A 23518-nucleotide genomic window follows, 5' to 3' on the forward strand; every position below is an offset into this window, starting at 1 on the left:
ATCCTCTTGATTCTCCTCATTTCATTCTTCATTATTTCATGTAAATCTTTCCATGCTTTTCTAAAATCAATCAGTTCATCATTTCTTATAACATAACACATTCCATCACAATCACATACCACAACTTGTTTAGCCATTCCCCAGCTGATGAGGATCCCCTCAATTTCCAGTTCTTTGTCACCACAAAGGGAACTGCTGTAAATATTTTAGAACATAGAAGTTCTTTTCCTTTTTCCCTAATCATCTTGGGAAACAGAATACCTTTCCTTTAACCAGGAGCCCAGAGTCCCCACTTGAAGATCCCAATTTTACTAAGTGGATTCCTTAAAGCAGTGGTTCTCTAATTTACCAGCCCATTGGCCATATCAATAGACCAGTCATTTCAACTTATGACTCTCTTAACCCTGGCAGAATCAATGTAAAGACTGGTACTGCTTTTGATGAAACATCATTAAAGGATATCATAACTAAATTATTCATTCATGCCAGAAACAAAAACATAGCTATTAATACTAGAAGAGACCAGCCCCTAGACCGTCTGGACAACCTTTTCACTTCACACATTGAGAATATCTACCTTATTGGTAACAACACATTTTATAATTTAAAAAAACCTTGAGTATAATTAATCATTTATCTGAACTTTTTTGAGCTCCATGAAGACTAGATGCTATACTAAAGTGGGATTACATGATATATATTTCAATTCCCTTATACAATTTAGCCATCCCAAATCAAAACATCACAGAGGAAAGATAACCGATGCCATGGTGCTCTCTTCTCCCCTGTTATACTTGCCCTCTTTCTATTTCCTTACCTACTTTAACTGATAAGAATTCATTAAATCCCATTTGTGAATTGAATTGTCCAGAGAGGAAGATAATACTGCTCTTTATAATAAAGCTGAGTTGAAGAAATCCTAGTAAACAGAGGGAATTAATAGGGAGGCACTTGTAGAGAAACAGCAGACCTTACTTTGAGAGAAGGAAATGCCAGGAAAGATGTGGTCTCAATTTTATCCATCTTTTCTTCTTCCTAAAGATTAAATACAGGTGAATCCTTTGATAATATTTATATGAGAAGGACAAAATAGTAGAGACAATGCCAATTGCCACAGAGATTCAAAGTCTTATAGGAAAGAAAAATGCAACTATGAAGTGTGGAGGAAAAAACAGAAACAAAGCAATAAATGCAAGATAAAGAATGACATCGAAAAAGTCTTTGAAAACAAGGGTAGAGAAAACAATGGAAGATTTGACTAAAGGGAGAGAAGAAACTGAGAGTGAAAGAAGAAACTAAAAACAAGAGCTACAAGGGAGAAAAGTTAACAGACTGAAATGACTTCATCTAATTATCAATGCATGTATACTGAAAAAATAAGGCCAAGACAAAAAACTATTAATTCAGTAATGCAGTAAAGGGAAAAAAACCACTATATTAGACAGAGCTGAAACTAGCACAGGATAACTGGGCCTCTGACCCAAATACCAATGTGAGATGGTGCATGATTTCCCCTCCTCTTCAGTGTCCACTTTTCACCTCCTCACCCAACACATCATGGACCTGACTCTCCAGCTCCCTTACTAGGTTTGGTGCTGCCACACCTTAAGTACATTTGCCTAGGAGGCTGTCTTCCAATAAGTCTGCACCATAGCAGCTTTTCAAAACCGGTTGTCTATACAGTTCAAGTATCTTGGAGCAGTATGTGACAAGACTGGGTGGGGGAGGGAATCAACATCCAAGGATGAAAACATCAGCCTCAGCCCCTCAGTCCCTCAGACCCCTTCTTATTCCATGCCTACCTCTGCATTTTCAGTTCACTCTCTGGAATCCTCCACTACTGTGGTGCAGTGGAATAATTACTGAATTTAGATGGACAGCCCTGAATTTGATCTACTTAATAGTTAAAAAATTACTTTGCCTCTGCTACAAAATGAGGATGTTGGACACAATTCAACTGTCCCTTTTACATGAAGCCTTTCTTGATATTCTTAGTTGTTAAAGCCCTTCCTCCCTAAACTATCATATTTTCATTTTGTATGTATTCTTATATATGTCTCCCTTTTGGATTGTGTATCCTCCATGGCAAAGACTGTTTCACTTTTATCTCAATCCCCAGCACTTATCATAAGAGGGAGGAGGAAAGAAGGAATAACCATTTATATAGCTATGACTATATCCCACTTTGCAAACACTCCCTAGCACATAGTAATAGTTTGCTAGATGACTGAAGGAATGATGGCCTCCATAGTCCATTCCAGTTTTGCATCTATGTGCTCATAAATCTCTTCCTTTCATATTCTAGTGCTCACTGAAACCTAGATTTCTCCCAAAGACACCACCTCTGTAGGCATTCTGCCTACTGCTCCTTCTCTAAAGCTCTCTGACATGCAAACCCAGGAGAAAAGAAGTAGCACACTGCTTTCTCCCCAATGATACTTAACAAACCTTCCCTCAGCTATCACCAGTCTGAAACCATTCTGGAAGCAACTTGAAATTATGTACAAAAAGTTACTAATTAGGGCATGCTCTTTGACTTAGCTATATCAATGGTAGACCTTTGTTGAAAGAGATCAAGGAAAGAGGAAAAGGTCCTTTTTGTAGAAAATATTTATAGCAGTTCTTTTATGGTAGCAAAACAATGGAAATCAAGAGAATGTACATAGTTTGAGGAATGTCTGAATAAGTGGTAGTACATGAATAAGATAGAGGACTATCGTACTGTAGGACATAGATGACCTCAAAAAGACATGTAAAGACTTATTTGAACTGATGTAGTCTAAAGTGGGCAGAACCATAAGGATGACTGATAGACTAACATTAATATTACAAAAATGAACAATTTGGGAAACTTTTAGAAGCTGATGAAGAATGAAATGAGTAGAACAATTTATACAATACTGTAAAAACAAGCAACTTTGAATGCTATAAAGAGCTATGATCAATATAATGAACATCCTTGATTCCAGAGGATCAATGATGAAACATGTTATCAATTACAGAGATATAACAGACTTAGAGTTCACAATAAAATGTGTGTATATATACACACATACATATTATATGTATCTGTATGTGTATATGTGTATGGATACATATACAAAGTATATGTGTGTATGTAAATACACATACATGAATGTATGTTTATATAGGGGATTTTTTTTCTGACTGCATATTTTTTACAAAAAATTTGTTTTCCTTTTCCTTTTTTTTCCAATGGGATCCATACGGAAGGAAGAGAAAATAGATTTTTTAATAGAGACTTGGAGGAAGTTCCACAAATGTGAAATAGTACATATATTTTCAAACAAGGTGACTGTATTATGAATTTTGCTCAACTGTCTTACTTTGTTACAAGAAACCTCTCACAAAGTGAGAGTACTCTCTACATATTTGAAACAAATATGTGAAACAAAATACTCAACAAAACTTTTTTATCTCTGAAATCACCTCAACACCTGAAAAATTTAGTCCACTTTTCAAGATCCTTATTGCTGTTAGATCAGTGTGGATCAGTACTTGACACAGTTTTAACCACCCTCACCCCTTTCCTTTTGAACACCCTGGGAGCACAAATCCTCAGCCACCTCAAATCCCCATGAATCTCTGTCTCCAGTCTACTTCAGCCCTACACAGATGTGACAATAACTTGGATATTTCTCATTTTCTATTAGAGAGGACCTAACACTATACGTAGCTTGGTGGCAGAATGGATAGAGCACTGGACTTGGAATCAGGAAGACTCATGTTCCTGAGTTCAAATCTGGTCTCAGACACCTAGTAGCTGTGTGACCCTGGGCAAGTCACTTAATTTGCCTTAGTTCCTCGTTTGTAAAATGAGCTAGAGAAGGAAATGGCAAACCACTCTAGTATCTTTGCCAAGAAAATACCAAAATAGAGTCACTAAAAGTTATATGACTGAACAACATTAATATCCTGTTACTTTAGGTTCTATTGTCAAAATGAGACACAAGTTATTGAAAAGTTAACAAAAGGGGTTTATTTTGCCCTAACATGGCAAGTTATGCAACAAGGAACTGGTCAACAGAATAAGACCTAGTGATTCTAGAAATTCAACAAGTTGGGGGGCTCCCAACTCCATGTGAATGGGACTATTTATATCCTTAGGTAACCAGGAAGTTTCATCAAGGAAGTCAGGGATTAATCAAGTACCAGGATCAGTTTTGTTGCCTTTTAGAGAAAACTAATTGCTATTGGATAGATATGGGGAAATATGTTCCTGTCACATACAACCACATACACACACACACACACACACACACACACACATACCAGCCTCTATATTTTAATCATGAGATGCTAAGATTCCTACCTATGCCCATGCCACTATGAGTTACACAATATGTACCCTAATCCTAGCTCGGTCACCAATTTGCTATGTAACTGTGGGCAAGACACTTTCCTGATATAAACTCTAACTTCTCTTGGTCCATAAAAATGAGGGGTTGGGAATAAATAGGTGGACGAGGTAACCAGTAGGATCCCTTTAGGTTCCAATATTCTCTGCTTACGTGATTCTAAGTCCTGCCAATTTATCAAATGCAGGACAAAGAAGGATTGGGACAGACAATAAAGTTTAAAAAGGAAATGGGCAGCAGCCTCTAAAAACTCACGTTAGTCTCTCTCTCTCTCTCTCTCTCTCTCTCTCTCTCTCTCTCTCTCTCTCTCTCTCTCTCTCTCTCTCACACACACACACACACACACACACACACACACACACACACACACACACACTCCCCTTTACACATTTGCTTTCAGCTTCATCTTAGAATAGTTGTGTCTGCCATCTTAACAAGAGCTTTCCAGACAACAACCTCCCAATTCAGCTGTCACTGAGTCAGGCTTCCACTCTGCTTATCTTTAGCACCTTCTTCACTCTGCATAAGCAGAAAAAAATAAAATAACTTTTGGCTTAAAGCAGTTGAGAGGCCTGTCTTAAGTAGATCCAAAGACTTTCCCCTCTTTGGAGAGAGGAAAGGGAAGAGAAAAAGAAAAAGAGAGTGGGAGAAGAGAGGAACTTTGGCTCAATTTTGTGACCATGTTGTACTGGAAGTAAATACCAAAATAATGTGTTGGTTTGGGAGGAATATCCACTTGGGCCCTGTGGGTTACTCACATCTTTCCACTTATGTATGCTTTCTACCCTCCCAGTGCTGAAAAGAAAATAAAAGATTCTTGTTTTCTTCACATGATTTTCCCTCTGGAGGTCTGTGACTGTCAGCAGCACTTTGATCGAACAAATTCTGCCAATGTTTGCTGATTTCTCTTATGTATGTGTTTGATGTTTACTGCACCTGCTATTTTAGAGGTTAAATGTGTGCCTCAACCTCACAGGGCTTTTGCAGTAGGGATGTCTTTTCACATGGAAGAAGACTGTCATGATTGCTTTCCCTGATACTCTTTAAGTTTCTAGCCATGGTAGCCTGGAAGAGGTTTCTCCATCGATCTGTGAGACAGCTAAAGGGCACAGGGAATATAGTGCTGAGTGTGGAGTCAGAAAGGCCTAAGTTTAAATCCTGCCTCAGATACTTACTAGCTGTGTGAACCTGGGCAAGTCATTTAACCTCTGTCTGCCTCAGTTTTCTCATTTGTCAAAATGGTATAAATATCGGTTATTGGGAGGATCAAATGAGATAATAATTGCAAAGCATTTAGTATAGTGTTTGGCAAATAATAAACACTATATAGATGGTAGTTCTTACTATCAATAGCATTATCTCTGTGGCAGAGTTTGTGAGAAGATGGGTTTAAAACTAAACTAAGCAAGAGGACGCTTCCTTTGTACTCTTGATGCTACATGGAAGGTTTTTGTTACTCCTTGCACCTTCATCTTCCCAAAGGTCAGAGAGACAATAACAATATACTCTAAAAATCCTAGCGGGTTGTTTTGGTTGTTTTTTTTTAATCCAGCTCTGAGCTGATTACTAGGGGATTAAGTAGTGCAAACACTTTCTGAAGCAATTTCTGATATCATCCTTAAGTAGTTATCAATGAAATCTGATTACTCAGAAGAGTAATAAAGGATGATAAAGGATGTAGAGCTGGATTTGGAATAAGAAAGTCCTGAGCTGCAAATGAGTTACTTAGACTCTTCCTACCAGTTTACTGTGATGTAAGATAGGAATAGCAAAAGTACCTGCTTTATATATATGCATATATATGTATATATTATTGTGAGGATCAAATATAACATATTATATATATATGTTATTGTGAGGATAAAATGAGATAACGGATTTAAAATGCAACATAAATGCAAGCTGTTATTCCCTCTTTATGAATCCCCCTATAGCCAAAAACTAAATAAAAACAACTTCATATTAAAGTTTTTAAAAAGAATGTTCTATTTAAATGTGATTTAAGAATTATGTTGCAGCATACAATGTTTTTGTAACTCTAAAATCTTACAGTTTATATTTAACTCTAGAGAGAAAAACCTTTCCATGATTCTGTGTAGACTCAAGGCAGAGTTTCAGATGAAAGGAGGCCAGCCTGAGGTATTTTCAAAGAAAAGAGTAGTTAAGATGATAGACATATTCTCCTGGGTGGGAGAAAAAAAAAAAGATTGTCACGGAGAGGCTATGCGGATGAGAAGACTTCATTGTTGCTACTACAAATGTACAATGTCTCTCTCTTTCTATTTCTGCTTATAGGAGGAAACATTGTGGAATTCATAGGAGAGATCTGACTGTTAAAAGGCTATTTAATGCACTTCTATCATCTGTAAAGAGGCATTTAGATGCCTCTCACTAGAAAGAACAAGGCGGATAAAGAAGGAAACTGTCCTTGAGGAATTTTGGAGCAAAGTTGCATTTATGTCCCAAAGGTGACTAAGAAAAACTTCCATAGGAGTCAAACTCTTAGAAAAGCTCAGAGATTTAACAGTCAATGCTAGTGCTTTCCTTTTATTGAATATCTCCAATTTAACGCATACATATCTTGTTTGCACATAGTTGATTTCATGTTGCCTGTCTTTAGCCTTTCTTTCAATCCCTGGCACTTAGCACAGGGCCTTACTCATTGTGGACCGTTAATAAATGACATACAACCAGGGTTAGAGTAAGTCATAATAAGGCAGTATATTGCATTGGGAAGAGCACCAGACCTGAAATCAAAGCACCTAGGTCAATCTCAGCTCTGCCACATACCATTTATGTGACTTTGAACAAGTCATTTTTATTGTCCAGATCTCATTTCATCTAAAATGAAGGAACTGGATTAATGGCCCCTAGGATCCTGCGAAGATAGTAAATTAGCCAACTTAATGAAATTTATTATGTTTCAAACACTATATTAAACACTGGTCATACAAATGCAAATAAAAAGAAACAGTTCCTGTTCTCAAGGAGTTTACATTCCAATGAAGGAAGACAGCATATGGGGTCATGATGGCAAAGAAAAGGTGATTGGTCTGGGTTCTTCTTCAAAATGGAGGTTCTGGGAAAAGTTCACCAAAAGAAGGGGACTGTGGGTATAGAATATATATAAAGTGCTTTCCAGGAATTACCTGTCTTGGAGGAAATTGAGCAGAAAGTGTCTCTGTGACTAAAAGGGAAGTTGATGGCCATTCTGAAATAAGTAGTAAATTACAAAGGTGTCATTCAATTCAATTTAATGATCATTTCTTAAGGATTTGGATTATAAAATAAGAGCTGGAAGGAGTTAAGAGGTCATATAGTCCCACTCTGATTTTATAGATTAGGACGCTGAAGTCCAGGAAACTGAAATGATTTGTCCAAGTAGCAGAGTGAGGATTTGAACTCAGATCCCAAGCTCTTCCTATTACACAACATAGAACCTGCATTTAAAAACCTTACAGTCTAATAGACAAAATTAAAACAGAAACACAGCAAACTTACAATGTAGCTATGTTATAGATGAAATAACAGATATTAGGTGAGATCCAAGAATGGTAACATAGGATCACCAATTCAAAGCTGCACGTGACTGTAGGAGTCCTTCAGTCTACCCACCTGCCCACTTCCATTTTACATATGAAGAATTAAATTAAATTAAATTCCTTCATCTTGGACTAGTTGTCTTCACCTTTGCCTTGCCGCTGAACTCTGATGATTCTGGAGGAGAGAACTAGGTGAGACTGAAGACTTTGCACAGTTCTGCTTGACTCAAATCCAATTCACATGCAAGGTAACATATCACCCTCATGATGTCATTGGTCCTCTAGAATAACAAAGGACAAGCAACAACAATTTAAACTTCTTCCAAACCTGACTCCAACCTACACTTTCCAGCTACTCAGAGCAACTTTAAGCCATAATTGCAGCTCTTGACTAGTGAATATCTTATTTTAATTTGATTCTTATTTTTTTTTTATTTTTTAACTTCACTCTCACTTAATTTCCTATTTTCATTTGAGAACAAACATGCTATTATAAACCACCATTGATTATTGATTTTGTTGGGGGGTAACTAATCAGAATGTATTCATTGTAAGAAATTCACTGTTTTTTTAAGTTAGGTTATATATATGCAGACAGCATTGAGGTACTTTTTCACTGATGAGGAAGTATAGGACATCTTCCAAATTTATGAAACATCTGCTAAAGCAGCTGGTTCTTCACTAAATAAAAATAAAAATGTAGTAATTTGCCTTAGAAATATTGATAAATGAGAACAGGTGATGATCCCAGAAGAGATGGTGGTTACAAATGAGTCAGTTTACATTCTTTTGAAGACTTCATAAGGTCAACAAAAATAGTCATGATAATAATCTAAAAATAAACTGAGGAGAAAAAAAAAGCAGAAATTTTTTTAAAAGGTAGTGGATTAGGTCATTGACGTATGTTGGGTTCAGCAAAATAGAGCAAACCACAGGCCTGGTCTATGAGACATTTATATTCTCTATTGGAATGACTAGGATGGTTTATAGGAGCAGGCAAGGTGGCAGCATAGATTCTATTTTTCTTTCTCTCCTTTTGGGGCTTCCCAAAACTCTGTTCTAAAGCTATCAAAAAAATTCCAGTTTTCAAAACAATTAAAGCAAAAATAATTTCAAGCCTTCCCCTCTACCCATAGGACGCAATTCCAATCAAAAGCACATCCAAAGAAATACGAATTCCAGAAAACCATGTGCATTTGTCAAGGTAACAACCACCAAAGGAAGAGATATGAACAATAAACTCTTCTTCTTGATTAACAAGATCTGAGTGGCACTTTGGCTCTTTAAATACTACCAAATCAATTATCCTGTTTAATCCTTATTACATCACTTTAATGTAGGTGCATTAGATATTATTATACACATTGATGGATGAGTAAACAGGAATAAAGAGGTTGAGAAACTTATCAATTAAATTCAACAAGCATTTTTTAAAGGGTTAAATTCTACCTCTGATCCTACTACCTGTTAATATAAGTCCTGAGCAAGTCATTTAACTTCCACAAACTTCTGTTCCCTCACTTATAAAGGTTTATTGACTGACTGATTAAAAAATGAGGCTGAACTAGAACATCCATGAAGTTTTAGCTCTAAATATATGATCCTCATATAGCTGAGTATATATGATAAAAAGACTCTCAGTACCCACTCTAACTCTTCAGGAACAGCACAGTGGATAGAGAAGTGGATAGAGGGCTTGACCTGGAGTGAGGAAAATCTGAGTTCAAGGCACTAACTATATGACCCTGGTTGGGCAAGTCACTCCACCTCTGTCTGCCTCAGTTCCCTTAATTGTAAAATGGGAATGATAATATCACCTATCTCCCAGGATTGTTGTGAGGATCAAACGAGACAATATATATATAAAATTCATAGCCCTGCTTAATGAATGCTTGATTCCTTCTCTATCTTCTCCTCTCCAGTTGACTTCCCACCCTGGAGAAACCTCCTAAGTAGGGTACACTCTCTTTATTAGTGACTGTCTCTCCCACACCACTATTTCAGGAAAAGTCCCAGTCATGTTTCACTACTCCCTGCCCATCTCCTCTTCCTAGCAAGGAGCCTTGCTCTCCTACAGATTTTCTCTGCCTGCCTCTCCCTCTCTGGAACTATGATCCATTATCAAATCCACCATTGTTCCTGGATGGGGTATGTCAATCAATTTTCCTAAGAAGCAGTTACCATATCAGTAATTTTCTAGACCTAATGTCCCCTCTCTCCCTTCTGAGTATTGTCTCCCACATTATAATGTAAGCTGGGGGCAGCTAGGTGGTCCAATGGATAGAGCACCAGTACAGGAGTCAGGAGAACCTGAGTTCAAATCTCAACTCAGACACTTGACACTCACTAGCTATGTGACCTTGAGCAAGTCACTTAACCCCAACTGCCTCATCTTGGGTCATCTCCAGTCATCCTGATGAATATCTGGTCACTGGATTCAGATGGCTCTGGAGGAGAAGTGACGCTGGTGACCTACACAGCTCTCCCTCACTCAAAACAAAGTCAAGTGCAAGTCATGTCATTATTTCTCTGATGGCACGGTCTTCTTCTGCAACAAAGGATGAACACACAATGTAACCTTCAAGAGAGTTGTCTATGCTTTTTTTATTTCTATCCCCAAAGTTTAGCACATAATAAGTGCATAATAAATACTTCTTCAATTCATTCTGTATGCCAAGTACTATGCTAGAAGTGGGGAGTACAGACATAAAATAAAATAGTCATTGTTTTCAAAGACCTTACATTCTACACTAAGTATACTCATTGACTTAAATTATCTCAACCATCACATTGTCTTAATTCAAGATTTAATTCTACTGCACTTCAGCTATATAAACTTGACTTACAATTCTTAGAGGAAGAGTGCTATAGATATCTATCAAATAAACCATATAGTAGTAATGGTAACTTGCCATTTATATAGCATTCTAAAATACTTTGCACACATTATACCATCTTAACAATAATCTTATGTGGTAGGTGCTATTATTAACCCTATTTTATGAATAAAGAAATTAAGAGTCAGAGAGATCAAGTGATTTTGCTATGGTCAAACATCTCAGAAGTGTGGGAAGTGAGATTCAAATCCAAATTTCTTCTAACTCACAGTGCTTTCTCTATTATATCACACACACACATACACACACACATACACACACACACACATCCTGTATGTTTTCCAAATTTCTGAGTCTGTGTCTATGAATCTTCTGATAATAAACTAAGAGTTTCCACTTTGCTCCTACACTTCACCTTAAACCATTCTCAATTAATGCACCCAGGGCAGATTTTTCCACCTGAGTTCATTTCTGCTATAACTGTGGGAGTATAATCCAAATCTAGAGGTTTAAAACAATATTAGGGCAGACCAAGTTCAAAAGGACTGACAACACAGTTATCTCTGAACTGACTTGGCAAACTTGTTTTTAGACTTCAAGAGTGAGAAGTTCTTCTGTTGTGAGTTTCTGTGATGTTGCATAATTAGATGGTGATTTAATATAGAGCTAAAAAATGACAGTAATCATGGAGGGAAAGGAGAATAAAATACCAAGGAAAGCAGTTAAATGAGCTGAAGCGTCTGGCATTTTGTGATGTGTATCTGTTAGCAATTTGTCAAACTGTAACAATAGAGATAATTTCACAAATAACAGGGGTTCATAAATTCACAATAGCATTCTTTGGTATTTAGGATTTAAGAAAAAGAATCATGTTTGGCTTATCAGTTTAAAGAAAAGGTTGGGAAATTTGGGTCAGGCTCACACATCTCAAAGTAAAATGAAAACTTGGGCATTTATCTGGAAAATTCAGAATTGTGTAAACCTAATGCCTGACCTCACAAGTGGATACAAAAGCAATGGTAACCCAAGGAACTTGCAAATCAATGGCACCATATCTAAATAAGATGAGACAGTTCTGATCCATCTCAATTTCTACCTATTAGAACTACTTTGCTCTCAAATAACTCTGTATGTACTCATCTGAGCACACTATATCCCCCCCCCCCGAATAGAATGCAAGTGTTTTGAGGGTAGAAATTATGGAATTTATCATTTTAATATCTCCAGAGCCTAGTCCAGTGCCTTGCACAGAAAGGCATTTAATTGTTGTTTGTTACATGGAATAGACTTCCCTCTTCCCATGTTATCTTCATGCCTAAGATGTGTCCTCACCAACAACACCCTTTTAAAAAGGCAGCAATCTGTTTTTTTAAAGCCTATGAAATTCTCTACTATCCAAACCCTGCTTATAGTCCAAAGGAGAATTTCAAAATATTCTGGAGAGGAAGAGGGAAGAGAGACGAGAAGAAACTAGAGTCTCTAAAGGCCCATTCAAGGAAAGAGGCTGAGAAAGAGACATAACACTGGAAAGTTATTTGACATAACTAATATAAAGAATAATCAGTTCTCTCATAAACACTTCTTCAAATCTGTTCACTGAAATCTTTGAATTTTTTATACAATTCCTTTCAATTCAACACAAATACTAATGAAGTGTTTATCAACCAATTGACAAGCATTATCCAATGCCTCCTATAAGCCAATCCCTATGCTTGGAGCTGGGAATGCAGAGCCAAAACTATAATGGCCCTTACCCTCGAGGAGCACAATCATTCTGCAGCAGGATGAAATGAAAACACCAAAGTAATCCTACCCAATGGACTCCTTCCTTTTGTGATTCAAATGGTCCCAGGATACAACATGGAAATATAATTAGGAATTGGGAATATACACCAAAAAGGACAGCGATTGACAAAAGGACTTAAATAAAACAAAGTACTCATAATAGCATTCTTTGTGATAATAAAAGACTGAGGACAAAATGAATACTCATTGATTAGGGAATGGCTGAATAAATTGTGGCATGGTAATATAATGGACTATTACTACTTCCTTTAGTAAAGGAATATGAAGAAAACCTTCCCTGAAGGAACGTAAAATAAGAATGGTATACATAATCACTACAATGATCCAAATGATAACACTATAAATATTATGGTCAGTAATCAATAATGTGAATCCTGAAGAACTGATAAGAAAATACACCTTCCTGACCTCAGCAGAGAGCTGGGCACTACGGATATGGAATGTGCATTAAGGAAGTTCCTTTGTTGCTTTGCTTAAATTTTTTTGTGGTTATTACAAGGACGAATTCAAAGAGGATAGGAGTATTATGGGAATACTACTATGACATAAAAATAAGAGGTAGCAATAAAGAAAGCAAAAGAAAATAAATTAGTATGTATTATTAGGAACTGTTGCCAAGAGTGAGGAAGAGGAAGAGAGAGAGAAATACACTCATATGTGTATTTACACATACATAAATACATAAGTCTTCCATCATGCTACTTTTTCAAAACTTTGAGACATTTAAAATTTATGTCTTTTCAATGTTCCTATCATGTTCATCAAAGAACCTTCATTTTACTCAAAGAGGAAAAGATGTTATTACCCTGAAAAGGCCATCCTTTTCCAATATGAGAGAATTCTGTAAATGATTTCAAAAATCAGATTGCAAAGTGACATAAATATATACCTTGACCTTTTAAAAGAATATCCATAAAATACTGTGTGTACCTGAAGAAAACATAAATGTCATGATTTCCATCATCCCTAAAGGTCTGGGACAGCAGAATACCGGCTCTGAAGTCAGAGGATCTAGGTTCGATTCTTGCCTCTGATGCCAGCATGAACTTGAATGAGTCCTTGAACCACCCTGGGCCTACCATTTCTTAGCTATAAAATGAAAAAGTTGGAATAGATTGTCTCTTAAATGCCTTCTAGTTCTGAATATTAGGAGTCTATGATTCTCACTATATTATAGGGTTGACCTTGCCTTCTTGAAGATTCAGGTAGAGTCCCACCAGGTTGAAATGTCTTTGAATATGGATCTAGTAACAGATAATATTTCTATCAGGTTCAGCAACCAGGTGCTGAACTTTTTCTCAAAAAGAACTCCACTCAGAATTCTACTCTCCATTCAGGAGGAAAGGGGTAACAACTTGTCACCAGAGGAGGGAGTATACTCACCAATGAAATCACAATTCCCTGCTATATTGAATTATGAATATGCATTATCAGTGTCCTTATTACAGAAAATAACATGACTTCTAGTGAATGAAAATCATTAGTATACATGTGTGTGTTCATTCTTCTTTGCCAAAGAAGACCATACCATCAGAGAAATGATGACGTGACTTGCACTTGACTTTGTTTTGAGTGAGGGAGGGCTGTGCAGGTCACCAGCCTCACTTCTCCTCCAGAGCCATCTGAATCCAGTGACCAGATATGCATCAGGATGACTGGAGATGACCCAGGATGAGGCAATTGGGGTTAAGTGACTTGCCCAAAGTCACACAGCTAGTGAGTGTCAAGTGTCTGAGATGAGATTTGAACTCAGGTCCTCCTGACTCCTGCACTGGTGCTCGCTCTATCCACTGCACCACCTAGCTGCCCCAATTAGTATACATACAAACAAAAAGAAAGAGAAAACTATTGCTCTGCTGATATGACTTTTTAAAGTAAAGAGGTCAGGGACTAAGCTATGGACTATTATACTTACTATTAGACTTAGTTCATCCATTGATTGGTTTTGGTCAATTTTTTTTGTCCTTTTTTTAATTCTTTATTACAAAGGATAGCTCATTGTGGGAAAGAGGGACATATACAGAATGAAAGTTATATAAAAAAACAAAAAATAGAGATAGGGGCTGAATATGATAATAACAGTAACAACAACAATGGCATTTATATAGTACCTACTACATGCCAGGCACTGTGCCAAGTGCTTTGCCAATATCTCATTGGGTATTCACAACAATCCTGGAAGGGAGGTGCTATTGTTATCTCTATTTTACAGATAAGGAAACAGAAGTAAATAGAAGTTAAGCAATTTGCCCAAGGTCCCACAGCTAGTATGTGTCTGAGGTGGTATTTGAACTCAGAACTTTCTGATTCCATGCTTGGCACTCTAACCACTGCCCCATCTAGTTGTCAATACCTGTGGTTTCATTGGTATAGGAAGCTCTCTGATAAGGAAAGTCCTTGTAACAATGAACCTTCTCTGAAAGTTGGAATCTTACAGAGGCTAAATAATTTACCCAGGATCACACAATCAATTTATGTTAAAGATTAAAGACTTAAACCCAGGACTTCCTTTCTATAAGGTCAGTCTTCTACATATCTATCTGTATGCCACAATGCCTAAAAATAAAAGAAAATCCAGAAGCAAAATTAAGATACTTTATAATTTCCAAAGCACTTCCTTCACAACAGCCCTGTGAGGTGTAAATTAGGAAATCAAGTAACTAAAAGGGTTAAGGGTCTTACCCTGATTCATGAGTTAAATGACACCCAGAACTCAAAGCCAGGTCACCTGATTCCAAGTCAGAGTTCTTTCCAGACCCCAACAATCCCTGAACCAAATAGAGAAGAGAGCTAATGGCAGAGACAGAGAGACAAAGAAAGAGAAAAGGGAAGGGGGAGGCAGTGGAGTAGAGGAGAGCGAAAAAGGTGAGGGGAGAGTGAGAACCAAGGAGTCAGAAACAGAGACATTGGAGGGGGAAGGAGAGAAATAGAGAAAGAGGAGGAACAAGAGGGAGAAGGGAAAGAGAGAGAGTTTGCAACTCTTTAGAACCTGTGTGTAGCTTAGGCTAAAATGAAGTGTCATATCAGGGGTCCATAAAGGTGCAACAAGAAACCCTCTACCATTTTTAGCATTGTAATAGTCTTACTTTTCAGATCACTTTTGTCTACTTTCAGCTAGGGGACAATCATTATTTAAAGATGATCATTGTAGAAACAAATAAAGTATTTTAAGTTCATTAAAGCAGCCATTGGAAACTCCATCAGAATTCATTACATCAAACCATGTCATTAGAATACTAGTGCCTAAACTAGAAGGCTAGTGGTCAATGCCAGACAGAGAAAGACTATTGCAATAGTAAACATGCATTGATCCGGTAGTTTGGGGAATAATTTATTTCAACTAGTTCCAGGAAAACAGAAAACTTGTCTGAAATTGTGTTTGCTATATCTGGAGTAGAGAATTAGGAGTCAAGATCATGAACTTAGAGTCCAACACTAGACTCTCCTTTAGGCTGTGTGCTCATATCAAGATTCCTGGATGAGATTGACTAAGGAAGGCAATAATTTTAAGCAAAAGAATGTTTTTCATTACTGAATAACTGAACTTTATGTCAGTGACTGACAACAAGATTGACAAATAAATATAGAGATATATAAGGGAGCAGATGTATGGGTAGACATGCAGATAAGACTCCCAAAGTGATTTTCTTAAGGCATAAGTCCGATCACATCACTATCCTATTCAAACCCTAGCAACTCTCTATTAGTAATAACATGAAATATAAAAATCTTCTATTTGGAATTTAAAGTCACTATAGCGACAACCACTTCTTGGTCCAAGAAACTGGGCTATTTCACCTTCTACCTCTCCACTAAAGGTCCCTCTTGTCTCTAGACTCATGTATAAAGTTATACTCAGTCAATTCCTGAGGTACCTGACCACCTAAAAAAGATTCAGCCTCTTTTTCCTTGAGCTCTGGCTCTTTACACCTCCCATGTCAGAGTCCTGGGGAAAGTAACTTAAAGCTTTGGTTTTGATTCATGTATGGAATCTCTCCAAAGTGCAAAGTAGAAAAATATTTAACATACAACATAGAACAGATATAGGACAGCTATTTCTTCCAAAACGAAATAGAACAAAATAAATACTATACACAAAAGTCTCACAAATTCACATTGACAGAAAACTTAAAAAGAAATGGTTGTTGTCCTTCTTTTTCAAAGAGGACCAAAATGATATCACTATGCTAGAGTCAAGTTTCAATGTGTCTGACTGTGGCTGATCAGAGCAAAACGAGCGTGTAATGCTCATCCACAGGTCAGGCACAAATAGTACATGTGAATATTTGGAGTAGATGCTCTAAATTTGCACATCCTGCATTTCCTTTGAGCTGTTTCAATTCTTTGCTCATAGAGCACAGCACCTTCTCTGATAGGGACAGTCTTGTGCCAATGCCTCCCAAGTCACAATCAATTCCAAAGTTCGTAAGAGTGACCTTGAGAATGTCCTTGTATCACTTGTTCTGACCACCATGTGAATGCATGCCCCATGTGAGTTCTCCAAAAAACAGTCTTTTTGGCAAGCATACGTTTTGCCTCCAAACAACGTGACCAGCCCATTGGAGCTGAACTCTCTGAAGTAGAGTTTAAATGCTTGGCAGTTTAGTTCAAGTGAGGACCTCAGTGTCTGGTACTTTATCCTGCCAGGTGATCTTCAGAATCTTCCTAAGACAGTTCAAATGTAAGTGATTCAGTTTCCTGGTATGGCACTGGTAGATTGTCCAGGTTTCATGGGCATACAACAATGAGGTCAGTACAAGGGTGCTGTAGAGTTTCAGTCTGGTAATCAGTCTAATACCTCTTCTCTCCCACACTTTCCTTCAGAGCCTCCCAAATACTAAGCCAGCTCTGGCAATTTGTGTGTCAACCTCATTATCAATGGGTACATTATCCACAGCGTTCAGAACTTCTCTATTTGCTATAACTGATGGCTCCATGTATGGATGGTGTGGTGGTAGCTAATGGAGCACCTGTGCTTTCTTGGTGTTAATTGTTAGAGCAAAATTAGCATAAGCAGCAGAGAATTGCTCCATACTTTGTTGCATCTCAGCTCCAGAGGCTACACTGAGTGCTCAATCATCTGCAAATAGAAAATAATGCACCAACACTCCTTCCACTTTGGTCTAGGTTTGTAGCCTTCACAAGTTAAAGAATTTACCATCAGTATGGTAGCTAACTTTGACGTTGTATTCATCCTCATTGAAAGCATTTGACAACATGGCTGAAAACATCATGCTAAAAAGCATAGGAACAAGTACACAAGTACAGCCTTATTTCTCTCCACTGGTGACTGGGAAGGCATGGGATTGTCTATTAAATAGAACCCAGGTCAGCATACAATGCTGATGAACTTCTCCGGGCAACCAAATTTTGACATAATTTTCCATAAGCCCTCACAGCTAACAGTGTCAAAGGCCTTGGTCATATCTACAAATGTTGCGTACAGACCTCTGTTCTGCTCCTGGCATTTCTCCTGGAGTTGTCAGGTAGCAAACACCATATCAACTATTCCTCAGTCCTTTCTGAAGCCACACTGACTCTCAGGTAGATGGCCATCTTCCAAGTAAAGGATTAAATGTAAAAAGTAATAGTAATAACTTATAACTGTTGTTATATTCTCCTGGGAGGTTGATACTTAAAACTTCAAGACATGATACAGTTAGAAGGACTGCTAAATAAGCAATTTAAATCTAACTTTGCCTCTGCACTGTCCAAATGATTCCCTCTAGTTCCCTGATTTTTAGGGTCAAACTACTCTCTCATCAATGTTCATATTCTGCAGTGAAGAAACCCTTCCTATTGCTAGTCATCTCTGACCAAGGGACTCCAATATTTCTGCCTTCTCACATTCACAAGGTTAACTCTAAGGCCTGAACAAGACCATCTTGGGATTGATGTTCAGTTATCTATTCTCAGGGAAGGGACACAAAACAGTAAGGAGTCCTGGGTTACAGGGTGCAATCTCAAGCTTACCCTGGCAGGACATCAATAAATCAATAAGAATTTATGAAGTATCTAATACTTTCCAACCCACTCCCATCACTGTCTTGTCATGGTGAAGGGGCTTGCATAGCTCAATCAAACTATGAGCTATGACACAGGGTTACCCAACACAGACAGGTCGTAGTGGAGAGTGCTAACAAAAGGTGATCCACTCTAGAAGGAAATGGTAAATCACTCCACTATCTTTGCCAAGAAAACCCCATGGACAACACTAAAATGATAAAAGAGGTGACATCAGAAGATAAGCCCCTCAAGTCAGAAGGTATTCAATATGCTACATGAGAAGAATGGAAAACCACTACAAATAGTTCCACTACTAATGAAGCAGCTGGGCCAAAGCAGAAAGGACATTCTGCTATGGATGCATCTGGTGACAAAGGAAAGTCCAATGCTGTAAAGATCAATATTGCATAGAGAACTGTAATGTAAGTTCTACGAACCAAGGTAAGCTGGATATTGTCAAACAGGAGGTGGAAAGATGAGTGTCAGTGAACTGAAATGGATGGAAATGAGTGGATTTAATTCAACCGATCCCATCACTTCCTAGAAAACAGAGGAAGAAGAAATGGAAGCAGTGTCAGATTTTATATTCTTAAATTCAAAGATTACTGCAGATGGTGAATGCAGTCATGAAATTAAAGGATACTTGCTCCCTGGAAGGAAAGTTATGGTAAATCTACACAGCAAAGATATCTACCTTGCCAACAAAGTTTTGATTTTCCAATAGAAATATATGATTATAAGAGATGGACTATAAGGAAAGCTGAGCACCACAGAACTGACACTTTTGAATTGTAGCGCTGGAGAAGACTTTTGAGAAATCCTTGGACAGCAAGGAGATCAAATCAGTTAATATTTAATTGATTCAGGCTTTTCCTTGGAAGGTCAAATACTGAAGTGGAAAGTTAAATACTTTGGCTACTTACTGAGAAGGCAGGACTCATTTGAAAAGATCCCAGTGTTGGGAAAGATTCAAGGCAAAAGGAAAAGGGGATGATAGAGGATGAGATAGATAGATAGAGTCATGGAAACAATGAAGATGAACCTGGACAGAGTGGGAGAGAGAGTAAAGAATAGAAGGGCCTGATATACTATGGCTCATGGGGTCACAAAGAGTCGTACATGACTGGATGACTGAACAACAAAGTTTTGCTAAGCACTAGGAATAAAAATGCAAAGAATGAAAATCCCTGGGCACATGGAGTTTATATTCTAATGGGAAGAAGTGCTTATAGCTGACATGCAGCCAATGTGAGAAAAGGGTACCAGTTCTCCTCCTACACTCCTAAAGGGAGAGGTTCAAACAGTCCTGACATGATCTGTAGAGAGCAGTGGACAAGTAAGAAGGCAGAAAGTGGTTCACTCCTTTTTAGAGATACAATTAGTTATCAGCTCTTACTACTCAGTGGCTGATAAAGGGATCATTTTCACATCTCAAAATACAAACCCTTCAGTGCTAAATCCCAGATGCTGTGGTAAGTTTCTAGGGAAGTTCCATTCCACACTCCACAGCACCTCTATAGGACAATTTTCATGCATGCTCCATAGGAGGCAACCTCTGTAACATACACTTCTTACCTTCATGAACTCTACATTCCAAACTATCTTGTTTTTTCTCACATCTCCCACTTCATCTCCCATCTCCATGCCTTTGCATTGACCACTTCCCATTCCTAGAATTTAGTACCCCCTCACCTCCACCTTGTAGAACATCAAGTTTCTTTTAAGAATCAACTCACCTACATCAAATCTTTAACAATATCCCCAGCTTCTAGTGCTTTTTTTCTCCCAAAATTGCCTTGAATCTAATTTTGTATATACTGTTTCCCCAAAGAGAATGCAAGTTACTTGAGGGCAAGAACTGTTTCACTTTCATCTCATCACCTAATGCATACCCTAGCATATAGTGTTTAATATTCTAAATATTAATAAATAAATTAGATATTAATAAATGTTTAATACACCTATGCCAAGAATAAGGATTTAATAAATGTTGGTTGATTTATAGGAATAGAGCTAGAGGAGATCTCAGAATCAAACTCCGTCATCGTAAAGATGAGGAAACTGAGTTGCAGAAAAGGTTCAATGATTTGCCCAAGGGCACAGAAGTAATAAGCACCAAGGCATGAAGTATTGATGCTTGATAAATATCAAGTATTTGAATTGGGTCCTCCAGCTCCAGAGAGGTACCAACAATAGGTTTTGCAAGAAAGGTTTTAATCAGGAAGTTGTTCTTGAACCTCTTCAAGGAGTCTTGAAGGTAGCCAGGGATTCCAAGAGGGACAAAGAGAAGAGAGAGTGTTCTAGAGGTGAGAGGAAACCAGGACAAAGACATGCAGATGGGAGATGGGATGGTGTGTAAAGAACAGCCAAGTAGGCCATTGGAATTGGAATCTAGAGCATGTGAAGGAGAAAAGTGAGATTTTGATAAGTAGAGTTAGGAATCATCTATAGTACACCTGGTGGCTTCCCCCCAACTAAGAAGACAAATCCCCCAGATTGTTTCTCAGGGGCATGAGTTCCTTAAAATCATACCTCAGAAGCCCCCACCAATTTGTTTATCATTAACGGTCAGCCAGGATTCCTAATTAGTTCAAAGAAAAGATATTTAAAGGGAAAATTTGTTTTTGTTTAATCATTTCAGTCATCATGACCCCATTTGGGATTTTCTTGACAAAGATACTAGAGCAGTTTGCCATTTCCTTCTCCAGCTCATTTTACAGATGAGGAAACTGAGGCAAACAATATTAAATGAGTTTCCAAGGATCACACAGCTAGTAAGTGTCTGAGGTCAGACTTGAACTCAGAAAGATGAGTCTTTCTGCTGCAGGTCTAGCACTCTATCCACTACATCACTTAGCTGCCCAAAGAAAAATAGCATAATTTTTTTTTTAAGTAGCCACAAAACATCTCTCCCATAAATCTGTGGTACATTCTTTTATAGATATATACATTAGTGGAAAGAATAGACATATGTAGGAAATACTCATGAAGGACCATATGTGGCCGGGGTATGCCAGTGAAAAGGCACTCATAGAGGGAAAACAATGCATAACCAAGACATATGCAGAGCACATGTCCACAGCACACATGTAGAAGAACAACACATGTCTCTAACATTTGCAGGACCACTAATATCTAGTGATATCATCGCATTGTTCCCACTAGGCCTGCACCCCACTGGCCTCGTGGCCTCCACCTAGATCAAATGGACACTGCTCTACTACATCCAACTTGAGGCTCCACTAAAACCTATGTAAAGTAGTCACAATAATACTACTTGAGGTTAAACCAAGAAAGTTTTTTTCTGCTACCAATCTTTTCAATAAAATATTTTATTTTCTTCTGAATTTTGGCTAGGCTTCCCACCTCCACTCACCCACCAAAATCTTTAGAATAGAACAGGGTCTTCTGAACTCCCTAATGCTCTCTGACCTAATCTTTTCTTTGGATTCCAATTTCTTTGGGAAATTGGACCCAATTTCCCATTCACTGGGCTTGGGGTCTCCAAGGGCAAACTTACTATAGCTCATCTTAAATGTTCCATATGAATCCCAAATTTTAAATAACTAAAAGTTAATCTAATGATATTTGTTCATTAAGTACCAAAGTTCTCTTCATGGTTCTCTAGTCTTACAATGAAAAGCTTCTTCTGCTAGTCTATGAAGATCTATGTGGGTAGTAGAGGAACACACACATACACACACATACACACACACACACACACACACACACACACACCTAAGCCCAGAAGTCAGGATCTTGGTTTCTTATGCCACTTCAGATTCATTTATGGTCCTTTAACATACAAATATAAGCAGCTCAAAGCTTGAAAGGTTTTGAAACACATAGAAACACATTTGAAACACATCTTACATAGAGATAATAGTTGAGCTCAATGTCAGGGTTGTCTTCCTTGGGAGATAGGAGGCAAGGCTGCAGTAGCAGGAGGGAGGGAGTGGCCCAGAGAATAACCTAGTCCCAGAGGCTCCTGCTGGCACCCTGCCCCACTCAAAGTCACCTTTCCTTATTCCTCTCCTCCCCAACCCCATGACCTACTTCCCACCCTCACTGCCTGCTCTCCTCAGCAGGCATGACCTCATCAGAAGAACACCCACCCAGGACCCTAGGAAGACAAATGCCCAGGGGCATTACTTTCCTCCCTCAAATGGAAGTGTGTCACTTGTATGAGCTGTCCCCCAATATCACCGTAATGTCTGCTTCAAAGTGCATAATGCTAGACTGCACCTGATTCCCCCTAACCCTAACACTGAAAACCTGAAGGGACTACTGGCATCCAGGACACATGTACTGGCTCTAGCCTAAGTCAACCTCCTTGACTGATTCTTGATGAGACTTTCACCAGAGCCTTTTTCCTTGATTAGTCCACCCTGGATCCCTGCTATCCCCAGGATGGCTGGTCAAAATCGTCCCTTCCTACATCCTTCCACAGGTGAAATCAAAGGAAGCTCTGCCTTCTGGAACCCACACTTTGGTCAACATGTGAGAGAGATATGGCTGGACTCCAGCCTTGGTTGCCACTCTCAGATTCCTGCCATCCCCAGGCTCTTTCCATCCAAGTACAAAATGTGTGGAAGGTTGCAAGAACAAGTCTTGGATCCCTCACCTTCATAAGGACAGAACAGGGAGGAGGACTTGGGCCCTCTCTTGGCAACCTTCACTCTATGTCCCTGCCTTGCCCTCCATACCTTCTTCACCTCAAGTGCTCTTTGGTCTGATGCTCACTGTATCCCCCAGTCCTACCCAAGCATTTTCAGTGTTGCCTCAGGATGGAAGGGGGCCTGATTTACTAAATCTTCCCTCTTATTGAGAGAATCAGGTCTAGGATCTCTTGAAATGATTTGAAAAGACTCTTGGTTGGGATGCTGCCACAAGAAGGACTGACCTAAAGGTGAGAGGCAAGGCTCCATCATTCCCCTCAATGCTTATT

The sequence above is a fragment of the Notamacropus eugenii genome, chromosome 1 (genome assembly GCF_028372415.1).
Source record: "Notamacropus eugenii isolate mMacEug1 chromosome 1, mMacEug1.pri_v2, whole genome shotgun sequence".
NCBI lineage: Eukaryota > Metazoa > Chordata > Mammalia > Diprotodontia > Macropodidae > Notamacropus > Notamacropus eugenii.